This window comes from Fundulus heteroclitus, unplaced genomic scaffold (assembly GCF_011125445.2).
Source record: "Fundulus heteroclitus isolate FHET01 unplaced genomic scaffold, MU-UCD_Fhet_4.1 scaffold_46, whole genome shotgun sequence".
NCBI classification, from domain to species: Eukaryota; Metazoa; Chordata; class Actinopteri; order Cyprinodontiformes; family Fundulidae; genus Fundulus; species Fundulus heteroclitus.
In genome coordinates, this window is record NW_023396879.1 from 833,471 (window position 1) to 846,700 (window position 13,230).

General features: G+C 38.3%; 1 protein-coding gene and 1 pseudogene across 1 annotated transcript in view; one reads left to right on the forward strand and one right to left on the reverse strand.

Annotated features, from left to right (window-relative positions):
• The window catches only part of LOC105924521 (gastrula zinc finger protein XlCGF57.1), a 123,862-nt gene that overhangs the window by 24,774 nt on the left and 85,858 nt on the right, over positions 1-13,230 (forward strand). The window lies entirely within an intron of this gene.
• Positions 1,903-13,230, reverse strand: part of LOC118560608 — a 30,165-nt pseudogene continuing 18,837 nt past the window's right edge.

The window sequence follows — 13,230 nt, forward strand, 5'->3', positions numbered from 1 at the left end:
AGGCCAATGGCTCTAAAAGTTTCTTCATCCTCAATAAAATTACGTTAGGTAGAGCTGCCTTTAACCCTTCGGACCAGTGAAACTGATTAATTTTCCCCTATGCGAATGATAAAATGTATCTTATCTAAATATTATAGATGTATGATTATTAAGGAAGTTTATGTGTTAATTTCTACCATCTGTTTAGCTGGTGGGTTTAGCCAAACAGTTTGTTTCCACTGTCTTCCCTGCTAATTTTTGTCACTTTAGGGACTCCCTTAAGGCCTAAGATGCTTTGTGAATAACTTATCTTACTGAGATAAAAATTCTAAGAGAAATCTTAGAATTCTGGAAATTCTAAGAATTTTCCTTACACATCTCTAAGAGCTACTTTTAGTCTTAGGAATCTTTGTGAATACGGGCACTGACGTCTCACTGTTTTTAGGAGATATAAGCCTTTGTCCTTACAAAGGCTTAGCACCTAAATACATCACAGACTTGTTATCAGCGTATAAACCCTCCAGACCACTCAGGTCTTCTGGCTCCAGCCTACTCTGCATACCTAGAACCAGAACTAAACAAGGAGAAGCAGCATTTAGTTCCTATGCTCCACTTATCTGGAACAAACTTCCAGAAAACTGTAAAAGTGCAGAAAGCCTGAGTTCCTTTAAATCGAGATTAAAAACACATTTGTTTAGAATTGCCTTTGAATGTTCAAGTTAAAATGTTTTACTGTTTTCAAATGTTCTTTTTTGTTTCTACACTATCCCTACTTGCTTTTATTCTGTTTTATTTTCCAATATTTTAATCATGTAAAGCACTTTGCATTGTCTCTGTACTGAATTGTGCTATATAAATAAATTTGCCTTGCCTTGCCTTACACATTAAATCAGTGGGTCTGGGTGGAAAAGGTCTGGTTGGGAAAAAAAAACAGAAAAACAATAAAACTAAGTCCTTGTCAAAAAAGTCTTCCTGGAGCATTTTCACATCAGCAGTGTGAAGGTGATGGAGGTGGAGCTGTTAACAGGGTTTTGATGCACTTTTACAAGTATTTACATTTCAGTGTTGCAATATTAAATTTTTATTGAAAAAATATGTTTGCTCAGTATGCAAAACTGCTGCAAATTCAATGACCCACTCAATACAATCAACTGGTCTTCATTTAATAGAAAATCTTTTGCAAATTGGAATAAACTTCATTTGACTGACCTGCAGTGGAATTACAGCAAATGCAGCCTAATGGGAATCTATTTGATGGGACTGATTTACTTTACTCCTGACTTTTACTGATTTACTTTACTCCTGCGGAGGATGAGAAGAGCCCACCTGCCCCCGCCCATCCACAAGACCTTCTACAGAAGCACCATAGAGAGCATTCTGACCAGCTGTCTCTCTGTGTTGTGTGGAAGCTGCAGTGCCTCCCACTGGAAGAACGTGAGGAGAGTGGTGAGGACAGCAGAAGGGATCATCTGGGCTCCTCTTCCCTCTATCAAGGATCTTTCATCACAGCGCTATGTCCCGAGCCCGTAACATCATCAGGGACCCCTCACACCGCCACCATGGACTGTTCTCCCTGCTGCCCTCTGGGAAGAGGTTCCGCAGCATCCGCTGCAGGACCACCAGGTTCTGCAAAAGCTTCTTCCCTGTTGCCATCAGACTGTTGAACTGCCAAAACTGCTGGAGCCACAAAATGGACTTCGTAACTGCTGAGGCCACAAAAGGGACTATGGACACTGAAATTTACTGTAATTTACTGCAATTTACCGTGATTTTCCAAGCTGTATGCAAAAAAAATTTTGTTCTGTGCGCATTCTCTGCATGCAGAATGACAAATAAAGTTGTCTAAGTCTAAAGTCTACTTACACATGTGGGAGATTATTTAACTATTGAACCTTAAAAAAGAGAAGACGCGGGGAGGCATCGTTCCTCTGTTTGTGCCAACTGAGAACTCATTTATTCCATTCAAGTTCGCACGTACAAACGGGTGTGAAGCGTGAGTTCTAAAAACAATACCTTGAACAGGCCTTTTATGGCCCACGGATGTGTGTGTGTTATAACAAGAGTCTGTGTGTCTCCATTGGTGTGTATTCCAAGCTAATGACGTCCAGCTTCTTGGCGGCTGGACCTACAATTCTGGTAAACACTTAACTCAAGAGTACAAAAACAGACAGATTAATTCCACTACTTGACATATCTTGGAACACTACAGTTAAACAAAGTTATCGCTCCACATCCAGATGTTTCCTTTCTTCACTCCCATTGCTGAGAGCCAGGTCAGAATGACCTTAATGATGTTTATCAAACTTCTACACATATCACTTTATAAATCAGATATATTTGCTAAGTAATTTGTAGTCCAATTCAGCTTAGTTCTTCTCACCCATGTGAGTTCTGCTGTGACTAGCACAAGCTTCTCAGCTGTGTGAAACCTATAGTGACATTCCAGAATAGCCTTCATTCTAAAAGATTAATCACAGTAATCACAAAACTAAGGGTTCTTATCTGCATGGGTTCTAAGGTGACGAGTCAAAGAATTACCTTGTATAAAAGATTTTTCACACAAATCACAAGAATAAGGCTTCTCACCTGTGTGGGTTCTAAGGTGACGAGTCAAAGCGCTACGTTGTAAAAAAGACTTTTCACACAAATCACAAGAATAAGGCTTTTTACCTGTGTGGGTTCGAAGGTGACGAGTCAAAGCACTACGTTCTATAAAAGACATTTCACACAAATTACAAGAATAAGACTTCTCACCTGTGTGAGTTCTAAGGTGACGAGTCAAAGCACTACGTTCTATAAAAGACATTTCACACAAATTACAAGAATAAGGCTTTTCACCTGTGTGAGTTCTAAGGTGACGAGTCATATCATTACTTTGTTTAAAAGACTTTTCACACAAGTGACAAGAATAAGGTTTTTCACCTGTGTGAGTTCTGAGGTGACATTTCAAATTGTGATTATGTCGAAAAGATTTATCACACAACTCGCAAGGATAAGGCTTCTCACCTGTATGTGATCTAAAGTGACGAACCAAAATAGCCTTCGATCTAAAAGATTTGTCACACAAGTCACAAGAATAAGGCTTTTCATCTGTGTGGGTTCTAAGGTGACTAGTCAAATCGTTACTTCGTTTAAAAGACTTTTCACACAAATGACAAGAAAAAGGCTTTTCATCTGTGTGGGTTTTAAGGTGACGAACCAAAATATTCCTCGAACTAAAAGCTTTGTCACACAAATGACAAGAATAAGGGTTTTCACCTGTATGCATTCTAAGGTGACATTTCAAATTCTGATTATGTCGAAAAGATTTACCACACAACTTGCAAGGATAAGGCTTTTCACCTGTGTGAGATCTATGGTGACGAACCAGATTAGCCTTTTTTTTAAACGATTTATCACACAACTTACAAGGATATTGCTTCTCACCTCTGTGGATTTTCATGTGCTCAGACAAGTCCTTTTGTGTCCTGAAACATTTACCACATATTTCACAGCAAGCTTTATCTTTATGAGTTTTTAGTTTAGAATTGTCCACATTGTTCCTGTGATTTCTGGTGTCTAGATGTCGCTCCCCTGGCTGCAGATCTTTATCTTTACTTGATCCAGAGTCTGTCTGGTTGCTCCCTGACTGATGTTGAGTCTCAGCTTCAGGACAGTTTTCAGAGAGGAGATGGTTCTTGTTTGGTTCTGGTTCACTCTTGCTCTTTTTCTCATAAGTAGGAGTCACCACACAGTTGTCTGTCTCCTGCTTCAGCTGATCGTCACCCTGATTACTGCAGAGATACTCCTGTTCCTCTTTGATCTTCACTGGTTTTGGTTCCTCTTTAATTTTAACAGGTTCTGGTTCCTCTTTAATCTGTACAGGTTCTGATTCATTCTTTATTTCCATCATTGGGTGTAGTTCTGGTACATTGTGGAATATTTGCTCATAAGCAGGAGTCACCATAGTGGTGTTGGTCTCCTGCTTCACTAAAAGCTGACTTTCATTCTGAAAGACCCACAGTTCAATATGTTCTGTTCTAATTGGTAGTGGTTCTTCTTTTATTTCTATAGCGTTTGACATGGGGTCAGCGTTGGAGTTCCTCACTTCAGTTTTGAGATAGTCTGTGTGAACGTGCCGAGTAGCAGACATGATGCTGTCGAAGGCCTGAGGAACAAAGAGCAGTAGAACATTAATGTTGTGAATGATGGAGCTCACTAATGGTGTGTTTACACCAAATTACATTCATGCAAAATTTCTGTCTGAATTGCGCAGTGTTGGTCTTTGTGACTCTTTGCATAGATAAGCAGGGGTCAACAGCCTCACCACGCTTTACCACGTCATCAAACAAGAGGAGCTTCTATCTGCTTGTCGGTTCAACCAAACAGGGCAGACAGGAATTTTACTGAGCAATTTTACTAGTGGTCTTACAGCACTGAAACAGCTCTTATCAGAGTCACCAGTGACCTGCTGATACTATCTGACTCTGATTCCACATCCCTCCTCATTTTCTCTGCGGCCAGTAAAAAATATGCTTGGCCAGTTGATTCTTACATCTACCGGCCAACTTGACTGGTGAATCAGGAAGTTAATTTCGGACACTATCCCTCAGGCCTCCGTATTCAGTCCTAGCCTTTTCACCATCTACATGCTTCCCCTCGGCCGTGTCATAAGCAAGCATGGAATTAATTTCCCTTGCTATGCTCACAACACTCAACTCTACATCCACATCACTCCCTTCAGTTCTCTTCTGCCAACCTGACCCGTCTCAGCTCCTGTCCGAAGGAGATTAAGGCATGAATAAGTCAAAACTTCCTGCTGCTTAATGGCTGAAAAACAGAAGCCATTCAAACCGGAACCTTTTAGCAATTACAATCTTTCCCATTTCACAATTCACAACACGTGTCATCTCAAGGCACTTTACAAATTCAATCAAATCACACAGATTGGTCAGAAAGTCTCCTCTCTAAGGAAACCCAGCAGGTTGCATCAAGTCTCTCCAAGCAGCATTCACTCCTCCTGAAAGAGCGTAGAGCCACAGTGGACAGTCGTCTGCATTGCTGATGGCTTTGCAGCAATCCCTCATACTGAGCATGCATGAAGCGACAGTGGAGAGGAAAACTCCCCTTTAACAGGGAGGAGAACCTCCAGCAGAACCAGAACCAGGCTCAGTGTGAACGCTCATCTGCCTCCACCCACTGGGGCTTAGAGAAGACAGAGCAGAGACACAGAAAGCACAGAAGCTCACATTGACCCAGGAGTACTTTCTATGTTAGATGGTAATAGAGGATGATCTGTCGCCCCTGATGATGTCACAGCTAACAGAACGCCAGACCAGGTGTACCTTCTATAAAGAGAAAATTGTTAAAAGTTTAAATAACAACTAACAATGCAAATTGGAGAGCAGTAGGAGAACTCAGCAGAGTGAGAGAAATAGACACTGATGTCCTCCAGCAGCCTAAGCCTATAGCAGCATAACTATAGAGGTAGCTCAGGATAACATGAGCCACTCTGACTAGAAGCTTTGTCACAAAGGAAAGTTTTAAGATTAGTCTTAAAAGTAGACGGGGTGTGTGCCTCACGGACCAAAACTGGGAGTTGGTTCCACAGGAGAGGAGCCTGATAGCTAAAGGATCTGCCTCCCATTCTACTTTTAGAGACTCTAGGAACCACCAGCAGACCTGCAGTCTGAGAGCGAAGTGCTCTGTTAGGAACATACGGGGTAATCAGAGCTCTGATATATGATGGAGCTTGATTATTAAGGGCTTTATACGTTAGAAGAAGAATTTTAAATTCTATTCTTCATTTAACAGGAAGCCAATGAAGGGAAGCTAAAATAGGATAAATATTATCCCTATTGATTTTGATTAGAACTCTTGCTGCAGCATTTTGGATCAGCTGAAGGCTTTAAACTGCATTTTGTGGACTTCCTGATAGTAAAGAATTACAATAGTCCAGCCTTAAAGTAACAAATGCATGGACTAGTTTTTCAGCATCACTCCTGGACAGAATATTTAAAATGTTGTCAATATTCCAGAGGTTAAAAAAAAGGAAACTCTGGAAACCTGTTTAATATGGGAGTTATATTTTTTTATACATATTTTAATAATTAAACTTAAAACAAAAAGTCAGCATCAATACAAAAGTCAGACTATATTGACAAGCGGATAGATGCTTTTCTTATATGATGACGTGGTGAAGCGCAGTGAATAAATCAAGGCTGTTGTCACTGTTTATATATGCGAAGAGTCATAGTGATTAATACCATTCAGGTGGAAATTCCATTATAATCGCGTTCAGTGTGAACACACCATTAGGCATTTCACTGACAACACTACTGACTTAAAAGTGAACGATTGACGGGCCCCTGCAGCCCTCAGTGGCTGCGGAGGAGGAAATGTGATTATTTAATTCAAGTGTGGTGGAGCAGAGAAATCTAAAATATACATGACAGGGGATCCTGACGAACTGCGGTTAAGTGAGCCGCCCTTGGTTTTGTAGGTCACGCAAACACAAAGAATTACAGTAGTAATGGCTGAAACTACTTTTCAAAATAAAAGCAATATTTTTTGGGGTGTATCGGTCTAGTTTATTTTTTTATGTTTACACATATTTACTTCAGTTAGTTGAAATATTTGTTTTACTAATATATGTAATATTCCTTATTAATCAGGTCTGGTGGTGATTGTGGAAATATGTATTGTCGTCACCCTGTTTAAAACAACTTTTTCCCCCCAGGTGAATACTTTCACTGAAAGATGACAGATGACGATCTCCAGAAGTAACTCATCAAAGTCCATCTACATGATGTGGAATTTAAAAATAAAGGCCCTTCAAAATCTTTACATTAAGTAAATTTGACCGAAGTTGCTGTAAATGTTGCTACAGAACTGGACATTTTCAGCGAATACTATAACTTCAGCATGACAGTAGAACACCCCCAGATGTTGCTCAACAAGTTTCATCCAATTCTGATGTGGAATTTCAAAATAAAATCCAGTCAAAATCTATGTAGCCAGACTAAGAAGAAATCACACGGTATCTAATTTGTTGTTGTTGTGATCTTTCTATACCTTGGACAAACTGAGAGTTTCAGCGGAACGGTGCCTGCTTTGTTATTCTTGATGACGCATTAATGTGGTGTACACCGCCATTGGTGGGATGGACATAAAAACAGGTACTTTATAGGTCATTTTTAGGGCAGAGCTTAAAGCCGTGTTTTTCTTGAAAGAAGGATGGCCAAGATAAGTTTGCATACGTATTTACGGTACAACAGTTAGATTCTGTCTTTTCAATATGAGAAGCCATATCATTAACGGAGAAGTAAGTTCTACGAATACCGCTCGTGTTAGAATGCGACATACGATCATTGCCAAACTTTTATGTGTATTTGTCAAAGCAACTTTGCAATAACAATGCGTATATTTACTTTACTTACTTACTTTATTTTTATTTAAAAAGGGGACAGTGTATATTAATCAACATTAAAACAATGTAAATGTACCCGAGTTAGCTAAAAAGTGCTAATTTTCATCGGTAGTCCCCCAGCCAGGTGTAAAAAAGGCAACCTTAAAAATAATCACAAGTATAAAATCACAAGATAAAATTACAATGCCAATTACATAAAAAACATTATGGTTAAGAAATACAATTCATGTAAAATAATTATAAATTATTTAAATACACACAGAAAACCTTAGTGCCCACAAGTTTGGCTCTCTACAAGCCCTTTTTTTGCATTTTTTTTTAATGAAAAGAATGACAAAGACTCTCTGATGGTTTCTGGCACTGTGTTCCATTGCTGAGATGCTCTTACGGAGAAGACAGCCTGACCAACAGCTGTTTTTCTCCAGGGGGGATGATGCAGTCTTCCCTCACTGCCCCTCTGGTTACCCTCACCTCACTGGATCTGAACTGTACAAAGTCACATAGTGGAGGTGGTGCTAAACCATGTCTGATTTTATAAATTAAACAGATGTTTTTGAATTTGATAAGATTGTCCCAGGTAAGTAGCTGATATTTCCTCAGAATACTACAGTGGTGGTAATGGTATGGTTTTTTTATCCAGTATTTTTAATGCTTGTTTGTATAATGTCTCTAATGGTTTTGTTGTAGTACAGCGAGTATTGGACCAGCTTATTAGACAATATGTTATGTGGGATAAAATCATGGAAAACAAATATAACCTAGCAGCTTCAGTTGAAAGGAAATCTCTAATGAAGCTGAAGTTTGCTAGACTGAACTTAATCCTATTTGAGTACTTTTGATAAACTTTACGGCTGTTTTATGTTTTTAATCCTACTTCACATTTTTGAAAGTAACAAATCTACCATGTTATCAAAAGAAAGTATTTATCGAATCTGAGTGTTAATGCGCATTTTAGATTGATCGCCTTCTTCTTTAACAATAGCTACATGTTACCCATTCAGAATATTAACAGTTACAACAAAGGAAAAAAGTCATATTCACAAATAAATGGAGGGTTAACACAGTTAGGTTGATAGAATTATCATCCAAGAACTAATAATAACACTGTAAAATAGATGTTTATGTCACTGTAATGATCTGTAATATCCAAAAGTCTAGAGTTAATTTTACTTATGTTCTCTCTCTCTCTCTCTATATATATATATATATATATATATATATATATATATATATATATATATATATATATATATATTTTTTTTTTTTTTTTTCTGGGAAGTTATCTTTTGTGGCAGCAATCTTTAAATTTGTAATTTAAAGTAACAGTATTGCACTGATACCACTGCACTACTGTTCCCTTAGAGTTTTACAGTTCCGGCTGTTTAAGGTGAGTACAAAAGATAGTTTTTGCTCTTTACTGACAATTTTACATTTCTTTAAGACTGCACGACTTTTTCGTAAAACGATACAGCAAATTGAAGCATCTAACCAAGCTGTGATGTGTTTCCTGATCATATTCTCTGTTTTGCAGCATTAGTTCATCCAGACCAGCTTCCAGTTAACATACCTGGAGGTTCTGACCCGGTTCGGGTTCTCCAGCTGCTATCCAGCAGTCTGAGCTGATGCTCGGTCTCTTCCTCCTCCTGGACGATGGTTCTGAATATTTCTTCAGCAGTTAGTCGCTCTCTGGTGATGAAGCGAAGATATTGTTGCTGCAGACGCTGAAATATTCAGTTTACAGCAAACACAGACTTCTGACCGACGATGAACAAGCAAACCTGGAAGCTAACGCTGCTAGCACCTTGTAGTTCACAGGAAGTCTCAGGCGGAGATTTCAAATGGAAACACTTCTTCTTCTTCTTCTTTTTGTTTAATGGCAGATTGCAACCTTTGACTTTCAGGTGCATACCGCCACCCATAGACATCAAATGTGTCGTTGGGCGCAGGCTCGTCACTGAGCTGATTTTTCCGAAAAACTGAAGTCACTGGCCGCCATCTTGCTCCTCCCTACTCTCACAGAATCCCATAAGATTTGGTTGCAACAACAAGCAGTTTTCTGGCTGTGTGAAAACGTTTCATAGGTAAGTCTACAGTCAGTGGATGTACTAACACTATCAAGTACTAGGAAATTATGTGCTGAAATATTTTACATATTATACACATTATATATATATATATATACACACACATTATATATATATATATATATATATATATATATATATATATATATATATATATATATATATATATATATGTGATGAACTTTATTGTCCCAAAGGAAATTTGTCTTGGGTACAAACTCTGGCTGCTACATAGTCCAAACTATGTCACACTGCATTCACACATAACACTGCTATAAAAATTCCATTATAGGACAATAAATAAATACACAAAGAAGCATGTTACGTTACATTCACAACAAAAAACATAAATAAAAAAATTAAAATGTATAAAACCCTACTTTAAAAAATCAGTTATAAAAAATCTGTTATAAGACATAATGAATACATTAAAAAAAATCATGTCAGGGGTGCGCTCGTGGCGCAGCGGTTAGTGCAATCCATATAAGGAGGCCTTTAGTCCTTGATGTGGTTGACCTGGGTTTGAATCTGACCTGCGGTCATTTGCCACATGTCTCACCTCCTTCCTGTCAGCCTACTGTCATAAAAAAAAGCGTGCCAGTTTACTTTAAAATTTTAGATACCATTGCCTATTCCAGAATTTACTGCTTAAAACTGTTTATCGCTTTGATTGGAAAGCGGAACGAATGAGTTCTTATAGCGGTTCAGTCTACAGGCAGGGACTCTAAGACGTCGACCTGAAGGAAGAAACTGATACTCTGAATAAAGAATGAGTGGGGTCTGAGATGATTTTCTGGGCCTGTCTGGTTATTGTTTCATTGAAGATGGTCTGAAGTGAGTGGTGCTGCTTGACTGCCATCAACTTAATAGCTCTTTGAGTCAGGCAAGTAAGTTTGGCCTTCATTTGGACAGACATGTTACCAAAGCAGGCAGAAATGCCGTACCTGATGATGCTCTCTATTACAGCACAGTAAAAGAGCAGTATGATTTTCTGACTGACACCAAATGCCCTCAACCTGCGCAGAAAATGTAGCCGCTTGCAGACATAATCAACCTGAGCAATCCACAATAATTTATTGTCAATTTGTAATACAAGATTTTTATAGGAATCTGCTTGGGCAATCAATTTATTATGGGTGACCACTGGAGAGTGGTCTCCAACTGCTCTCGGGTCAAAGATCAGTTCTTGTGTTTTTTGGACATTAAGAGTCAGAAAGTGTTCCTCGCACCACTGAACGAAGGTTTTAATCTGCTGTCTGTAACTAATTAGGTGTGATGTGCCTGAGATGAGGCAAAGAATAGCTGTTCCATCTGAAAATTTGAACACATAGTTGTTTGGTGTATTGCAATTGCAGTAGTTGGTATATAAGGTGAACAGAAAAGGTGAACCGACACACCCCTGGAGAGCGCCAGTACTGATGTTCACCCTGACTTGCTGAGAACGACTAATAAGGAATGAGTGAAACCATCTGATAATATATGGATTGACATTCATTTTTTTCATTGTAGACAGAAGAACGTGAGGCTGGAGTGTTTTAAAGGCCGAACTAAAATCAACAAAAAGCAGTCTAGCATAAGCCTTGGGGTTTTCTAGATGTTTAGCCACTAGATGCACTATGCCACTGCAAGCATCATCAGTGCCTCTCCTACATTTATAAGCAAATTGGTAAGGATCGAGTTGTGGACCCACATCCGATCTTAGATAATTTACCACCAGTTTTTCAAGACAATTCATTGCAACAGAAGTCAAAGCAATAGGTCTAAAGTCTTTGTTCTCCTGTGGGTAGAGCTTTTTGGCAACAGGTATAATAATTGCCCTTTTCCACAAAGATGGTACAGTAAGAGTATCAACAGATCTCGGAAAAATAGGTCTCCAAGCATGTGTCAATTCATCTGCAAAAGTTCTTAGTAACAAAGATGAAATACCGCCTGGACCTTATTGACGGTAACATGATCAAAATCAATCCTGTCCCATTCCTGTGGGACCATGTCACAAAGTATCGTGTCATTTTCAGCAGAAAAATCCTGATTATCAAACTGTCCATAAAAGCCATTCAGTTAATTTGCTTTTGCCAGTTCATCCACAGCATAGATACTTTTTGGTGAAGGTTCCATGTTGACAGCCAATTCCATAGAATTCGACAAGTCTTTTGAGTTCATGGATATCAAATTTTCCTCAATAGCCTTCTTATGATCTTCTTTGCTTTTTTAACTTCTGATTTAGCTCCTTTTGTATAGATTTTATTTGTAGGCGATCATTGTTCTTAAAAACTGTTTTTTCCGGTTAATGCAGTCTTTAACCTCCCATGTGATATAAGGCTTGTTATTGGGGTAAATCATAGTTTCTTTTGTTGGTATCACAATGTTAACACAGAATTTAATATAATCTGATTACATCTGTGGCAGTGTCCAAATTTTGCTCCTCATAGAATATTTTCCAATCTGTATATAATAAACAGCCTTTCAATGTTTCTATGCTGTCATCAGACCAGATATGAACTGTTTTAATTTGGGGTTTCCTTCTTTTAAGGGCAGTTTTGAATTAATAACATTGTGATCAGAGATGGATAAAGGTGGTTTGGCTGTGGCTATATGAGCATGTTTTATGTTACCGCAACAGTTATCTAATGTACAACTTTGCCTAGTAGCACAGTCAATATATTGTTCAAATCCTGGTAGTGCAACATTTAAGTTGCATTGATTGAAATCTCCCATGATGAAGATTGGAGCATTTGGGGTGTGCTGCAGTTGCTCGAGGACGCAGTCTACTACCAATGATGCGGCCCGAGGGGCACTGGCTCCAGGAGGAACATAGGTGGAACAAATTATAATGTTACTGAACTCACAGGGCAGGTAAAAAGGTAATAATAAAAAGACTCTTCAAACCAAAACTAGATTTTACCAGATTTAATCTTATGTTCTTAACAGAAACATGGTTACATGAATTTAATGAAGCACCTATTCTGATAGAGTCAAAGCCTCCAAACTACAATTTTCTTTGTGAAAGCAGACAGCAAAAGGAAAAGTGGAGGAGTGATTCAGTAAAGTGTAAAAAGGTGTTTCTAGGAAAATTTGACTCTTGAATATTTGGTTCTCCAGGTAAAGAGCCAGGGACAAACTATGTTTCTTAATGTTTACAGGCCTCCTAAGTCCAAATCTAACTTTTAAAATGGTCTTAGTGACCTTATATCTGTGATATGTGTTGATAACAACTGTTTAATTATTGTGGCAGACTTCAACATAAATTGACAATACTGAATACAGAAGTGCAAAAGAACTGTGTGACAAACTTGAAAACTTTATTTTTAAAACATTAAAAATGCTATAGTAAGGAAACAAACATAACAGAGAAATTGGATATAATTAAAATGCATTAAAGACCATGCAATGAAAGACTAATAACATAAGCAGAAGATAACCTCAACGTCTTAACATGTCTAGCAGCCAACACACAAAAAGGGACGTATTTTAGACCTGATCATCACTAAAGGTCTAAACATTTCCAAAGTCAATGTAACTGATATTGCCCCATCTGATCACCTTTGTGTTACCTTTCAAAGCATAATTTCCAGTTACTCATTTAATCAAAAGGGGCATAATTAGAAAATGCATCTTTAAAAGGACAATGCCACAGAAACTTTTATCCTCGCTCACTCTTCTACTTCAACCTGCAACTCAGTAAATGAACTAGAAGATAACTTTCAGTCTAAAGTCTCAGACATGATGGACTGTATCGCTCCGGTTAAAGTGAAGGTTGTT